Genomic DNA, 16,901 nt, shown 5'->3' on the forward strand with positions numbered 1-16,901 from the left:
TCTAGTCTTACACTGCTAAATTAGGGACGGCTAGCGCAGAAAGCTCTCGTGTAGCTTTGCGCGAAATAAAAAAAAACTAGCAAACAAAACAAACCGTAAAACGTTATGATAAAACCTACTACCTCCATTACTATTTATTTCAACTATCGGCTGGATTATCACAGAGTTTCCAAGATATTAGCTTTAGTGCCTAATCTTTCAGTGAGGAATAATACTACGTTCATGGATGATACAATTTGCTTTTTATTTCGTCTGATATCCATGTCATAAGTTTACACCTGTTTACCTCCTTTTCGAAACCTGTGGTATTTGGTAGGTGTTTTCCGTTTATTATTGTTAAATATGTGAGAAAATACTTTCAATTTGTTTCTTACAACAGAGAGCAGGTACTCATTTGGTATCTGTTTTACTGATCTCTTTTATCTTGAGAAAGTAGTTATATATAATAATAATAGTCCGTTATTTTGGAAGACATTAATATGCCACCATTATGGTTATCATGTTTATTTTTGTTATTTCCCTTTTTTAAACATGTTGTGGTTATCCCTATGAACCCTAATGTTAGGGGAAAAAGGAGCTGCAGGTAATGCTTAATGTTCATCCCTAATTGGTAAGGACACTTGATACACTTCTTAAGACTCCAGGACACGATGATGTTCCAATGAAATCCAGTTGGACTACAATACTGAGCTCCAACTAAGCCATCCATTCAAAATTTTCTCATGTCTACAAGTCATGTCTTAAAAATGAGAACCATAAATGTGTCGCCATTTAGAAACCTCTGTCTCTAATCACTCCGTTTTACGGTACTTAAAATGAGGTCGCTCTTAGCATGGTACTAGATTAAGGTTTAAAGCTCCTGATCCATAAGGTCTTTAATATGATTTTTTATTCATTTGTATTGGATATTCGGACAAAGATACATAAGGACTATCTTTGCTAGCTGTCAAAATGGTAGACTAAAGCGGTATGACCTAATCAACAGCACCCATCGCCGAATCTTGGGTTGCTTTTGTTTGGCAAATAGTGGGTTTGTTTGTTTGTAGTTTAAGCACAAAGTTACACATTAGGCTATTTGTGCTCTACCCAACAGTGGTAAGACTGGAGGTTTACAACGCCAGAAACTGGGTTTCGATACCTGTGGTGGGCACAGCACAAATAGCCCTTTGTGTAGCTTTCTGATTAATAACAAACAAACGAAGGATTTCAGAAGAAGAAATGTTGTTTATCATGTGTTGCCGAATGTCAACAAGTTTAAACTATAAATGCACACGTTTAGATAAGAGCCCGTGTTCGAACAGAACGTTTCTCGTTTTTGAAATAAAAAATTCGTGACTTAGCTAATAGTAGTTCATGACTAGCAGTAGTTATGACTTTGGTAACAGGAATTTGACTGGAGTATTAACTGAGTGATAACATTTTATCACCTCTTATCACAATTGATTAAATAGATTTGACAACGATAAAATTGTACCAAATGGTCGAGCACCCTTACGTTAGCTTTGGAAAACAATTAGAGCAACTGCTCGACTGTGTGGTCTCATTTTACCCTTACGTTAGCTTTGGAAAACATTAGAGTAACTACTCGACTGTGTGGTCTCATTTTACCCTTACGTTAGCTTTGGAAAACAATTAGGGTAACTGAAAATGAGACCACACAGTCGAGTAGTTACTCTAAATGTTTTCCAAAGCTAACGTAAGAGTAAAATGAGACCACACAGTCGAGCAGTTGCTCTAATTTTTTCCAAAGCTAACGTAAGGGTAAAATGAGACCACACAGTCGAGCAGTTACTCTAATTGTTTTACGTATAGGTAACGTAAATTTATGATGAAGATAAGGTGGGGAGGATTCAGGTCTTGCGGTATTTTATTTATCTTTAATAGAATTATGCTCAGAAAAAAAAATCACTGTAATGTTGTGACTAATCTAATTATCTGTCATCACTATTTAAATAAAAGAAGTGAAGAAAGTGACTTAGGAGATATGCACATCCCCAAGGAAAGTCCGCTTCTAATCTTTCAGCTAGAAGTTTTACAATAAAGTAACGTTCTCTCTTTACGCAAGACAGCAGAGAAACCGTAATATTAGTTTTTTTTATACGGATATTATGTTAAACTTAACTTTAGTTAATCAGGATATATGATGACTATAAGATTCAACTTTGTACGGATGAAAACCTCACAACAATTTCTAAGTTACAAGAGGTATAGTTACACAGTTACATTAACATCAAAAACGCGACATTCTTAACGTTTTTATTGTTACACCATTCTTAACGTTTTTATTGTTATTGATCTGTGTTGAAGTAACATAGCTCTAGATCTTTTTATTTAATAAAATTGATCCCATAGTACATAGGAATAAATTATATCAATTTGGAAGTGAATTTGCACTTATTAAACCGGAAGTAAAGCTTCATTTGAGCGGAAACAAAGAAAAATGTGGCTAGTATCAATTCAGTTTGGCGTTTTCCAAAAGTTTTTAGAATCATTCCCGATTTCCTTACAAGCAGCCTCTGATATTTTGCAACAAAAGTAAACAAACACCTAGCTTCACTGAAGTAGCTATAAATTGTCCGCCACATTGTTCAATTTAAACAAGTTTAAGATGTACAGTATTGGTTGTGAGAAAAATTAAAAAAAGATAAATACTGGTTTCTGTTAAAAAAACATACACACTATAGGCTGTAACAACATACACACTATAGGATATAACAACATACACACTATAGGCTGTAACAACATACACACTATAGGATATAACAACATACACACTATAGGATATAACAATATACACACTATAGGATATAACAACATACACACTATAGGCTGTAACAACATACACACTATAGGATATAACAACATACACACTATAGGATATAACAATATACACACTATAGGATATAACAACATACACACTATAGGATATAACAACATACACACTATAGGATATAACAATATACACACTATAGGATATAACAACATACACACTATAGGATATAACAATATACACACTATAGGATATAACAATATACACACTATAGGATATAACAACATACACACTATAGGATATAACAATATACACACTATAGGATATAACAATATACACACTATAGGATATAACAATATACACACTATAGGATATAACAATATACACACTATAGGATATAACAACATACACACTATAGGATATAACAATATACACACTATAGGATATAACAATATACACACTATAGGATATAACAATATACACACTATAGGATATAACAACATACACACTATAGGATATAACAGCAACTGGTAAATCATGCAATACAAAAGGAAGTGATCAAATTCATCGAACAGAAATCCTAGAAAATCTGGTCGCTTGGGTACCTGAGCGGAAAAAATCGACGTGCTTTTATATGAGGTTTTCTTTGCAAAATCCCTCAAAAATATCGGGGCTTGTTCTTACGTTAACAAAAATACCCAGTAGAATCAAACTTTAATATATTTTTCGAAATAAAACAAAAGTTTGCATTTCGGTATGAAATCATAATCCGTAAACATCCAACAAGAAAGTCTCATATTAATATGGAAACGTCTTAGATAAAAAGTTTAGTAAGAACATCACAACTGTGACCTAAATTTAATCCAATATTTTTAAGTCTTTGAAAGCTGACTTGTGACTTTGTAATCATACGAGTATGAAAACGTAAATGATACTGGCTTCAGCAAATAGCATAATTTAACTGTGTTATATATTTTATATATACAAACATAAACAGTTAACTAAAACTGAATATTAACAAAGCAATATTTCATTCTTTGTATGCGCGAGCTACTTGTGTAGAACATTTAAGTTATGCGATAAAGCCTGTTTTACAGAGACTGCTCTCGATCAACATTTCAAAACTAGCACAGTAGCGTCTAAGAACGTCACACACTTCAACTGGTAAGATCATATTTATAGCTTATCCAACTCTTAGTAGGCTTTCTCGGCAATGATAACTTTAAAGAAAAAGATCTGTTGGTCTTACAACGCCTTTCCCCCATAGTTTATGAAATGACATTATTTACATTACACTGTAAAAACGTTGTCTTGTAAATTAACCTAAACATTGTGTTATATCACAACAACAGAATTATGTGAACTGTATCAAATTGGATTGTTGTAGCGATATAGTAGGTGTTTTCTTACATATCACAACAACAGAATTATGTGAACTCTATCAAATTGGATTGTTGTAGCGATATAGTAGGTGTTTTCTTACATATCACAACAGCAGAATTATGTGAACTGTATCAAATTGGATTGTTGTAGCGATATAGTAGGTGTTTTTGTTTCAACACAAATAACGTGCGTTTACTTAAATAGGCTCTTCTGTTCTGAAGTTGCATTTTTATTATGTCTATGTAGCTTGTATTAAATTCAATACGGATATCGTGCATCAGCCAACACATTTACGTTATTTTAACACACGTTTTTTTACAGTGTTATGCTGATTATGTAGATTTTTCTCTATTCAATAAAGTATTATATACTATTATATATTTTGGTATTATATCTTAATTCCAGAGTTATATTACATATTCTTTTATTCTTTACAAACTATCATCTATACGTTTTTCTACTCTTAGAAGTGTGACATAAACGTGTTGTGAGAAGTGCTGTGCGAATGAGAAACAAAGTGTCAGTTTGGCATTGAGATTCTTTACGCCTTTCTATTGTGTGTATTGTAAAGATTGTGATTATGAACAACATAAATATATATATTTATAAGAAACAAAAGCGTACAAGATGATGATGTTTTGTTCCTTATTTTTCTTACTGTAAAGCATTTTTCTGTGTTTGCTACTGTTCAAACTTGTTCTCTTGCCTAGAAAGAAAATACAGGATTTTGCACTTAACTTATTTCAGCAATTTTACCAGATAGATTACAGTCTTGTATGTCAGTTACTATAGGGAACCAGCTCAGAAAGTCGCTTACTAGCGTCGTTTAATTTGTTAGTAGGATATCAAAGATTAAACTACTGAAGGGAGAGAAACCATACAGGCAATTGCTGGTTGATTTTTGCAGCAATTTTTGCATCTGTATTTCATCCTACAACCAACTCTATTGTCGTGCTTCTATAGGTTTGTTAACCTTTCATACTTAAGTAGAGAGGGGGGAAAAGAGTTAGAAGAGAGCAAATGAAAGAGAAAAGTCGGGGAGAAAATCGAAACTTGACGAAAGCTCTGTCATCGATGCCGTCTGAGTTAAAAAGTGGCGCCGCACAGATGGTAGTGTGAATATTTGAAAATCCATTGGAACTGTTGAAGCGAAGCCCTTATAAAGACAGCAGAAAACAAGCATGTGACGACAAGCTAGAAATTGATTTCATTAGAGAAATTGATTACGCCTGGTTTCCTGAGAGATTATCTGAGATGTCCACCCCATGATTGAAAGGTTGTGAACCAGAATAACCATTCAGAGTTTTCCACATTGTGTTCACCGTAGATAGACACGTGCACATTTGTATTGTGAAATGTTTAAGTCTATTAATCTAGTTTTAGCTCTTTATACCTGTCTGTGAACAATATACACGCTCACAGAATAAAAGATAAACTTCTTCGTCTCAGATATTGCACGAGTTTAGCTTTTTACATAATTATAATCCAGCTGTATAAATGGGGTTTTCGTTTTAGACAGATTTAAAGTAAGCATTTAGATGCTTACTGCAAAACACTCACAGTTTGCACAATGTTTGACAGTTTTAACATTTGTTTTTATGGTTGATATTGGAAACATTGTAATTTTATTTACTAGTTAGCTATACAGAGGATATAAAGTGCGAACACGAAGCTTTAGTCATAATGGCCCAGCACTTAAAGTTAAAAGTGTGTCAAAATATTCGCCATCTCAACACTAACTCGATAATGTATGCTCTATAAGAAATCCCAGTGTATAAAATAAAGGTAAATTATAATTCCTGGTGTACATTTAGATGAGGTAACGGTAGGGAGGACTCGTGCGGAAGTGGAGAAATCAATTTGGTCTGATATAATCAGAAGTAAGACGGAAAGGCAAACATTCATTTATAAGCTAGATTTATGTATTTTAACCTTATCACTCAATATTGTTTTTCTTGTTTGATGAGTTAAGAATTTTCTATCTCCCTAAAGGAATTAAAATAACTCACACCTTTTTCTCTGTCCCTCCAGAAAAAAAAGACATTGTCACCGCGTGCTTTCTTTAAAGCAACACAACTTTACCCAGAAAAAACAAAACTTCTACACTAGTACTGGTACTAAATAGCTTTTACATCACGAATGGAAACTTTAGTAGCAGTAAAAAACCAGTCGAGAGTTCTATAACGAAATTGTATAATCTTATGAACCTCTCTAGAAAGATTCCAGTAAACTGGAGGCGAATTTCATAAATTATTATTGTATAATAAGGCTAACTTATTCCAAAAAACATACGCAAACATATTTTATAACTTAGTAAAAGTCTTGGAATTTTATACCTTATCTTTTCCGATCATGCATTATCGTTACGCACGAAGAAACACAATGTAATTAATTCTTTAAATATTAAGTGTGTAAAATGTATGGTGTGCAAACATAATTTATATTTGCACCTTCCTCTAATGCATGGATAGGATCACACGATTTATAATTAATAAACATATTAATTCCCTTAAAAATATTATTATATTTATTGTATGTGTTACAGAATATATACTTATGTTTAACAGAATTTATCAAGCTCGCCATAATCAACTATTTTGTACGCAATGGCACTGGGCCGTTTCTCTTCTTTTAAAACTATACTGTATGAGTTTTTATACATAGGAATAACGTCTAAATAAATAATTCCAATGTGACAAACAAAAAACAATCATAACCCTAACTTTCCCATTGTGGAGGAATGTTTGATCAACTCAACTTCTCACTCAGTTGATTTGTCTGCGTTTATTGAGTCCTATAAACATCCGAATTTTTTGTTTATAGATTTAAATTATGAAATTGTTTTGAAAAAAAAAAAACAATTTCTCAAAAATGAACTTGAAAAAGATTCAAATGAGTATGCAGTCACCTGGTGAGAAATGATTAAACTAACAGTACAAAGTACAGTAAATCATTCTTGCTTTGATACCTTTTGAACCACAGTTCATGAAAGAAAGCGATATCATTGGCCGTTAGAATAGTAGTATTTTTGCAGAAAAAAGATTTCTTTTAGGGTAACTTGAAGACTTAGTAACTCGACTAAAAGCGCATTCAGACATACGGTATTTCTGATTCAAGAAGCGACGATGAGGCCTAGATAGAGCTTCCAATATTAAGGAGAAAAAATTCAAAAAATACTCTAGAAATTTGTTTTAATGAAATCAAGGGTATAAATATGCATTGTAATTTCTTTTTTATGCTTTTAATTCGATTCTACTGATATTAAAAGAATCTGGGCTAACGCTTTTTAGAATTTATTAAACAACTGATATTTTAAGCTACACCCTGCATGCTACACTAGACTTAAATTAGGTTCATTCATTTACTAACTGCCTGAAAAATACTCTATTTCATGAATTATAATATGATTTATAACAGTCTAAAGAAATCCTGATATCGAAAATAACATTTTCGATACAAAAATACTTTGATGGATTCCCTTGTACATCTAAACTGAGACCTTTGGTTGAAGCGGAGGATCCAATGAGAAGTTGGTTGTTATTGTCCCTAGGGATATTCGGCTTTAAAGTGATAACTGGCTTTTATGATATACCAGTATTTCCTCAAACGATATCGATTGAGCTCCAGAGTAAGGCCGGCTATTTTGTTATATTCGCTTCAATAATCTTTCTTCACGTCTCCCTCCACTATGCTCAGGGTCGTAACTATGGGCGCACTTCCAAGTGTTTCTAGTTGTAGTCAATAAAGTCGTTGTTTGTTGTTGTCGTTTTAGGCATGAGACTTAATTTCTTTGACGACTTTTTTTACGGTTATAGTAATTTTTGCAAAGTTTTAGGTCAAAATAGCTTACACTTCTATGCCTTAAAGAGACGTAAAATTATGGCAGATAAAGACCTCTAGCGGTAGACAGAACATAGTAGTTGAGAAACAAATAACAAATCAAGTAACTATGGAATTTTTTTTTAGATAAACAAAAATACTTATAAGCTAGAAGAAACTTCAATTTGAGATATATATATTTATATGCCATTAATTGGAGGTCAACTGTTCTTGCATGACCACTACTAGAATATATAAAGTATGTTTCAAGAATGTCGTGATTCAAGCCTTGGTATTATATGTGTTTGTTATAAACAAAAAGTACGTAAGACATTGAATTATTTATTCGCTCAAATAGTGATTATACACTTTGTTCCTAGAACGTTCACTTAATTCGGTACGATATGATGCTCAATGATTCAAAAACCATGCATTTGCAATGCCCGGTATGGCCAGGTGGTTAGGGTACTCGACTCGCAATCTGGGGGTCGCGGGTTCGAATCCCCGTGACACCAAACATGCTCGCCCTTTCAGCCGTGGGGGCGTTATAATGTGACGATCAATCCCACTATTCGTTGGTAAAAGAGTAGCCCAAGAGTTGGCGGTGGGTGGTGATGACTAGCTGCCTTCCCTCTAGTTTTACACTGCTAAATTAGGGACGGCTAGCGCAGATAGCCCTCGTGTAGCTTTGCGCGAAATTCAAAACAAACAAACAAGCATTTGCAATAGCTCAAGATCGGAACAAAATTAATTTTTCTCACTTGAGAAATTATTCTAAAAATGACCTTCCCCTTTAAGATAAGCTCACCACATTTTGCGAGAAAATATATAAGCAATAAACTAGTACAGTTATACATCGCGTAATATATATGGGTGTGGTCTCTACGACAGAGGGTGGAGGAACTTTGTTCGACTACAATTATAACCACCGCCCTCTTTAGGAGGCGGGTTTTAATACATTTATGTATCTCTGAAATATCCTTTTAGACACTAATTAAATATATTTATCTTTAGTGCAATATTCTCTCAAAAACACTCCTTAGTTACAAGCTTGGGTAATTTTGATTGTATATATTTCTACGTAAACGTAGACCATCTACGTTAAAAAAAAATACAGAACAAGCTAATGTTGTATATTATTCAGTATACTTCTAAAATATAGACAATTTGGACGAAATGAGTACTAATTTTATTGTCACAGTTGGGTTACATCATTTTAAGAATAAAAAGAAACAGATATGAAAAATTATTTTCAATTGAATCAACCGCTAATCGTCATTAATATTCGTATTCGTCCCGTCTTAATTGTTGGCGTAGATACCAGAACATCAGATGTGCTAGATTTTAATGCAATACCAGCACTGACATTTTAATCGTGTTGACCTAACTGTTTGTGTAGATTCCAAAACGACAGATCATTCAGACTTCAATATAAAATTTCGTATCTGCGATAGCAGCACTGATATTTTCAGTCGTACTCTTTTAGCGCAAAGCTACACAATCGGGCACATGCTCTCTGTTGACCGCGTGGAATGGAGCTTCGAATTCTAGTTGTGTGACTTAATTGTGTGTTATTATTTCGAAACTTGAAGACAGATCAGTTAGACTTCAATATGCAATACTTTTGTTCAACTGTTAGAAGAAAGCATCTTCTGGACTTGACTTCACACTTCTACGTGTTTATCAGCCATTGAAAGCACTCATTATTAAGACTATTTATTTTTAATTGTAACTATTATTGTATAATTGTAGCTGCTCTTCTGGTAGAAGGAAGTTATTACTTAATAGATTAATGAAAATCAGAGAACCAATAAGAGAATTTAAATTCTTACCTAGTATAAGCTTTACACTCTAACAGTAAGGCTCAGCCTCAGATTGATATTCCGACAAAACCTTAGGAGGAGATGAGAAGGGTTTTATACAAGAAATAAATTGCCTTATGCCCAGCAATCCCCACCAAAACACTAGAACAAGAAATGGAAAATAGTCAAATAAACATAACTGAAACACAGAAAATTAACACTTTTCTCCTATAAATGCTAAAAGTACACCGCCAATACATAATGATGTCAAAAACGTACAAAAAATACGCAAAAAGTATTTTATAGATACTAAAATGAACAAAGGTTAAACATGTTGCTATGTCTATCTAGATAAGTTATAAAAACACGTACCAAGAACTGTTATCGCCCTGTCCAATAGAAGTATTTGACCAAGCAAAGCTAAATGTACGATTACAATACACTACAGAATTTAAGGAAATTACTGTTAAAGGAGTAAATCAAAATATTTCATTCGAAAATATAATAAAAAGTAACTAGAAATAAAAACAGTTAAAACCATCAGAATAATAAATAAAAATTTAAGAGCAGGCCACAGCAATTAATATTTACCTAACCAACAAGGATGACGTACCTGTATTAAACAAAACTAACTAAATATTGAATCTCTGTATTTTAAAGTTTAAAAACGTCACAGATCATCTGCTGTTTGCCACTGTTACACGTGTTAAACTTTTGGCCACATGGTTTGTCAACACCCTAACACTATAATAAGTTAAATACTTTAATAAACACAGCATACGCATAGATACTCTCATTAAATATAAGGTAAACTGGTCTTGCCACGTCTCCAGGTCTAATATTCTAATAATGCAGGATGTGTATTTATAGATCAACTAGATGGATAAATAGCTTTATTTTATTAGAAAATAATTTCTTTAATATTAACTACATTATTTCAGACTTCAACATACCAAAAAAATGGAGGTTCTCGTAGATTGGGAGTTGATTTCAGCCTTTTCTTATTCTACAAGTAACTTTTACTGCCATCTTAATAGCACTAACTATATTAATATTGCCAAATGTGTTGATGACATTCCATGCTAGACCTCTTCTATCACCCTTTCCTTAATCATTCAAAGTATCTATATTAGTTTTATTGGATTTTGAATTACAATGTAAGCTGTGTAAAAATATAATCAATTTCGAGAAAAATCTATTTATCTGTTCAAATGAAGTTATCGAATAATCAAACTTATTAATACCAAAAATAAGAGTAGAATTTATGATGCTAAATTAGATTAGAAAGATCAAGTAAATCACATAGTTAAAACTGATTAGACCAAAATCAACATGTTTAAAAATTACAACAAAATCTAAGAGATGTAATAGAAAGCTGTAAAATATACATATGATTTATTTTTCATATATTTGAAGCATTTGGTCAAATATTTCAATTTATACCGTAAACTTAAGTCGGGCGTGGCCTAATGTTTAGCTTGTCAGATTTGGGATCAGGAGGTTCAGGGTTCGCCCTCTCAGTGGTGGGGGAATTAAAATTAAGATATTCAATCCCGTTATCTCTATAAGAACAACTATATAGGCGACCCATAAGGTCCCGTTCATATTGAGAATGCCAAATTTTATACCTTACAGTCAGTTCAAAGTATTCAAGCACTGTTTTGAGATTGGTTCCAAGCTATTTTTCTCTTATTTTATCAAGATACTATAGAACCAGTGCTCTTTTTATAAGTTATAGTATAAATGTTAAAGGAAACATTAAGAATTGAAATCTAGAATTCTCTTTTCAGCTTACATCGTTATTAATGGTTGAAACTGGTAATGCATGTAAGTTTAAAATTACATTAATATATATTTAATCTTAAAATCTTTATGGTGCTTCATTCTAGGGAACTGTGACGTTTTTCATTTTATATTTTGATGTTACATTAATAATTCATTATATTTTTATTATGTATGGATTTTCAGTTTTTTTCTCATTCTTTGCTTCCAGCTTTAAGACCGTTTTCTAGTTAGATTTCGGGTCACCTGTTGAATATCAATTTATTTATGTATTTAAATGTTTTATATTCTTTCTTTTATGTTTTAACTTATCTTTACTTATTCTATGATTCTCTCTATACAAGAAAGAAAATTTCTACATTAAGGTTAAAAGTTAAAAATTTACGTTATTTTATTTTTGAATGGGTACTATCAACTTAATTGAATTTTTGTGCTATTTTATTGTTGATTCTTAACCCTGTATAATGACGTTTATTGTACCTTATGTTATACGTCCTGCCAATTGAGAAGGTCCTTAAAACTTAAAAATATCTTTATAAAAAATAATCATCTACTTCGTTTGATTAGCTATCTCTGAAAACACCTGAAAACTATGACAAACTTTCTAATTACATTTTCTTGCACTTCTTTTTTCGTGCAAAATAGTTTTTTCCCCAATCTGAAATTTCTGTTTAAATTATGGGCTTGCAGGTATTTCAGTCAATTTTGACAAAACTCCTTTTAAGGCGGGCTATAAAACACATTTATTTCTGAAGTCACTGTTCTCCATTTGTTTTCATTGGTCCTCCAATGTATGGCGATAACGTTGTTTGGTTCTGTAGAAAAATCTTGATTTGGATTTTCTTGCGGGTATTACTGAGCCTTCATTGAATAGGGTTTGAATTTAGAATGTTAATAGTAGAGCTGTAGATATTAAACACCATAGCTCTGTTTTTGTTTTTCAGGTTTTTACTGAATTATATCCACTTTAAAGAATTTACACGTTTAACTTAAAATATTATTGTTTTTTATTGAAGAACTTTATATTGTTATACATCGTACCGATCTAGAAAGTTGAATAAACAGCTTGAGTTTTACTGTTTGTTTTGGAAACAAGTATGACCGTTGTCTATAAAAAATAAACTCTATTTGTACTTACTGCGGGTACGCAACTTTTATCCAATAATTCGTCAAAAATACCCGAACACATCTACTATGAAGACCCTTAGACAAAACCAATCTCTTTCAGTGTCTCTTTAAAGCATGCACTATAGAAGAGAATCAGATGAAACGATACCAAGGGACAGGAGAATTTATAACCTCACTTAGTCCTACAGAATATGGTTTTGTCCCCTGTCCAGTTATGACGCCTTCTAAGTGCTTCCAAGGGGAACGGTATATCGATTATCTGTAATATGCTTAGGACTATCTTCTCTTCTTCTATAGACAGGGGCAACCACCAACCCTGCTATATATATATATAAAGTACCAAATATGCCATTTCGTGCTATCTACTTTCTTTCTTGCCTGCTAGTCAGCTTCATCCATATGAGCGCGCGGAACAAAAGCGAGCTTGAGTTGAAAACTAGATACAATAGGATTGATTATTAAAACTAAAGATTGATCCACCACTCAGCTTAAACTGTGGTCATCAAAAATCTCGTTATTGAATATTATATCTCAGCTTTCCTATTTTCCTTTTGTAGAACATCCTACCCTATTTTTTCACTTGTACGCATTCCAGTATTTAGAATAATTTATTGTGCTAAATGTCGAGAGTTCTTTACAGTTTAAATAGTTAGCTTTTAATTTTTCATGTCAACATTAACGTATCTATATGTCAAACTGATATTAGCTCGTGTAGTCTTTCGTCTAGTCTATAATGTTTAATAATATATTTCAAATATTTACGTGTTTGACTTTTGATTACATTCTCTCACTTTATTGAATTTTGAATTTTATTTCCCGTGTAACATTTATCCTACACATTCATACTGTTGTTTTAATAATTCAAATTTTATTCCAAATGTTCCTAGCTTATTCCATCCACTAGCTTTCTCCTTATTACCTTATTACCACACGTGTATATGTTACTCCTTCTCTTCTTTGTACCTTTAGGTTTCAGCGTTTTGTTCCCCACATAGAAATCATTTGTTTTTAAGCGCAAAGTTAGACAATGGGTTATCTACGCTTTATTCACCGCAGGTAGTATCGACCTCCTTTTTAGTGTTATAAGTTGGCGGAAGGGGGGGGTCACGTGGAAACATTATGCTGACTCTTCATCTTACCTTCCGTATTTGACTTGTTTGTTTGTTTGTAATTATCCACAAAGCTACACAATGGGCTATCTGTGCTCTGGCCACCACGGGAATCGAAACCCGGTTTCTAGTGTTGTAAGTTCGCAGACATACCGCTGAGCCACTGGGGGCTCCGTATTTGGATATATACATGTTGACAGCTTAACTCTAGAGACAGACCCATTTTCTGACTTTATTAGTTGAACATTTTATCATATATCATAGTGTACTAATTCATTCCGTGAACATACATGTTTCTTACCATCAGCGATTTAACACAATATTTCAAATCCTAGAATATTTTCCCGGAACTCCTTTCTTTATTTTAAGACTTTCATTACTCTACTTGTACCTTCTTTTCTTTTCTGCCGTTTCACCATGATACACGTTAACTCTACTCATCATTCTTCAGTATTTCTCCACGTCATCTGCTCATTTCTTTTTTTTAATGCTTAATGCTTCACCACGCGACGGTTAACGTCAATAATTCATTTCCTACTGTTCCAATGCACCATCCTTTAACTTGTTATCCCTGCTTTAGAGTTGAATCTATATTTGCGCTACACGCTAACTCCAGTTTTTATATTTTTATTTTTTCACTATTCTATTCTACCCATTAATCGCTTTTACTGCTATTAAAACAAAAATTGTAACAAGCATGAAAATGCTTTAAATTTATCATTTGCAGACGTGCATGATGTTTAAAGATCTTTTAGCATAATAATCTAAAGTGTACTTAAAAGAAAAACGGAAACTTCATCTGAGAAAAATACAGCAAAGGCAGCACAGTTTTGTTTTTAGTTATTATAATAATATACATCTGGACTTAAAGAGTGAATTATTATACTATTACATCAATGTAAACAAGCAAGAGCCTTCAATTTTACTGTAACGAACTTTATTGGAGATATTTAAGTGTATAATATTCCGGCAAAATTCTAATTTGTCAAAATTGTTATAAAAACTGCTGATACATTAAGTGTTAAAATGATAAGTGCAAATAACACAGTTAGCGAGTAAACTCCACAAATGATCTTAAATAGTATTAATTGCATTGATCAAGTGTGATAGGCACAACACATAAAACTTTACATGTAACTGTTCTGCTTCGATACTTGGTTATATCACTAAGCAGGCCCAATTTCGTGAGGCGTTCTTGGGTTAACGGCCGAAAACACCACTAGCAGCGAGGGTATCCAACCGATGATCTAAGACAAAGTGGTCATAAAAGCCTTTTGTAGTTTGCCCGCTACTCATAATTAAGACAATTCATCATCAATTGTAACTATTCTTGTATATCTTTTAGCAGCTCTTCTGGTAGAAGTTAGTTGGTAAGCATGTTAAATTTACGATTCATTATTTGAAGACATTCACGTGGAGAAAAAGCAGTAACGTGTCTTTATGCTGTTTGTCTCTTTGAAATGCTGCTACACATTCAGTTAGCACTTAATTTATTATTATTAATTATACAATTGTATCTTTATGAAAGAAGTTCTACGAAGCTTATACATGAAAATGAGATTAAAGATGATATTCCATATTATTCTATTTATTGTTTTTAAATATATATATATATTATATAACATTGGTGTGCATGTGTACTTTTTTATCTCGATTATAAAATATTTGTTTCTTTTGTGCGTGTGTTTTGCATGTTGATCTTGTTTACTTAATATAATTAGTCTATATTTATTGGTGTTTAACAAGAGATAGTTGAAGATTATGATAACAAAATAGTGCAATTGTACACATAGTTCTGGGATAGCAAACAGGTGTTCACTAACTAAGTTTTGTTACTTAGTGTTCATTAATATGATCAAAACTATTTACCTTATCTTTAGTTTAGCTGGACGTAGCCAAGTGATTAGCTTGCCAGGACTGTCATAAAAACTGCTCAGTGCGATTTGGGTCCGTGAGTGTGCTATAGGAATGACGGTAGAATCACACTATTCGGTCAAATAAGAGTAGTCAAACAGTTAGGAATGTATTTTATTGAGTAGCAAGCTGCCTACCCTCTAGTCCAGTGTTTCCCACAGTGGGAGCCGCGGCTCCTCTGGGGCCGTGAAGATTGTTTTAGAGGGCTGCCAAATATTGGACCGAAAAATAAAGATGCTAAATAAACAATAAGCCGATAAAAATTATGTTGAATTAATTAAATGATACAGTATGTTGAAATGAGATGTTATTGTTTTTACTATGGCACTGTTTTTCAATCATCTTGCTAAAGTTATAGGTTGATGGGCCTCAAACTTTTTTATTCACATCAAAGGAGCATCAGACTAAAATAGTTTGGGAACCATTGCTCTAGTCTATCAGTTCAAAATTAGCGATGGCTATACGCAAATAATCCTTTGTGTAGCTTTGTGTGAAACTTTGAAGCAAACAAAATGTTTCTTCAATTCAGTTTATGCCTAATTCAACTTTACAACAGAATCTAACTCTTCCTGTCTATCATTAGTATTCCTTCCACACGGTATGCTTATAATACTATAAGTTGAAGCTTCATGTTCAATATTCTATTTACTATTGTTCGTAGACAAAAGCCAATTTTGTTGTCGATGTTCCTTTGTTTTAGTGAAATATCCTTTAAATGCAATATTGGCGTCATTACTGTTAATTTTATTTTTAGGATGAACGTTTAGACGGTTTTTCTGTGCTCGTTGAAATAATTCTGTCACCATGATGACAACACATTGGTCACAACTTAGATCCTTTCCTTTGTAGGAAACATAGGAACGAGAGTATGATTAAGATGTCTGCCATCATAAAATAAAAATATTTGTACTTTTCTCTCTTATAGGTCAGCGGTTTGTTTGAATCAAATACATTTGGTGTTTGATTTATGATACTTAGGAAAAGTTCAGTACTCGTTGTCCATGATTTCTTTTTAATATATTTGTTATCGACGGCTTAATACCTAGAAGTAATGGCGATGTTTATAATATTTTCAGAACATTTACAATCAACACATTCAATATAATGAGCTCCAAAGCTGACATTCTTGTTGCTTTCGAATCGAAACTGAAAAAGAATTGCTAAACTGCAAGTTTTCCCAAGCAATTAGTTATT

The sequence above is a fragment of the Limulus polyphemus genome, unplaced genomic scaffold (assembly GCF_000517525.1).
Source record: "Limulus polyphemus unplaced genomic scaffold, Limulus_polyphemus-2.1.2 Scaffold1566, whole genome shotgun sequence".
Classification (NCBI taxonomy): Eukaryota; Metazoa; Arthropoda; class Merostomata; order Xiphosura; family Limulidae; genus Limulus; species Limulus polyphemus.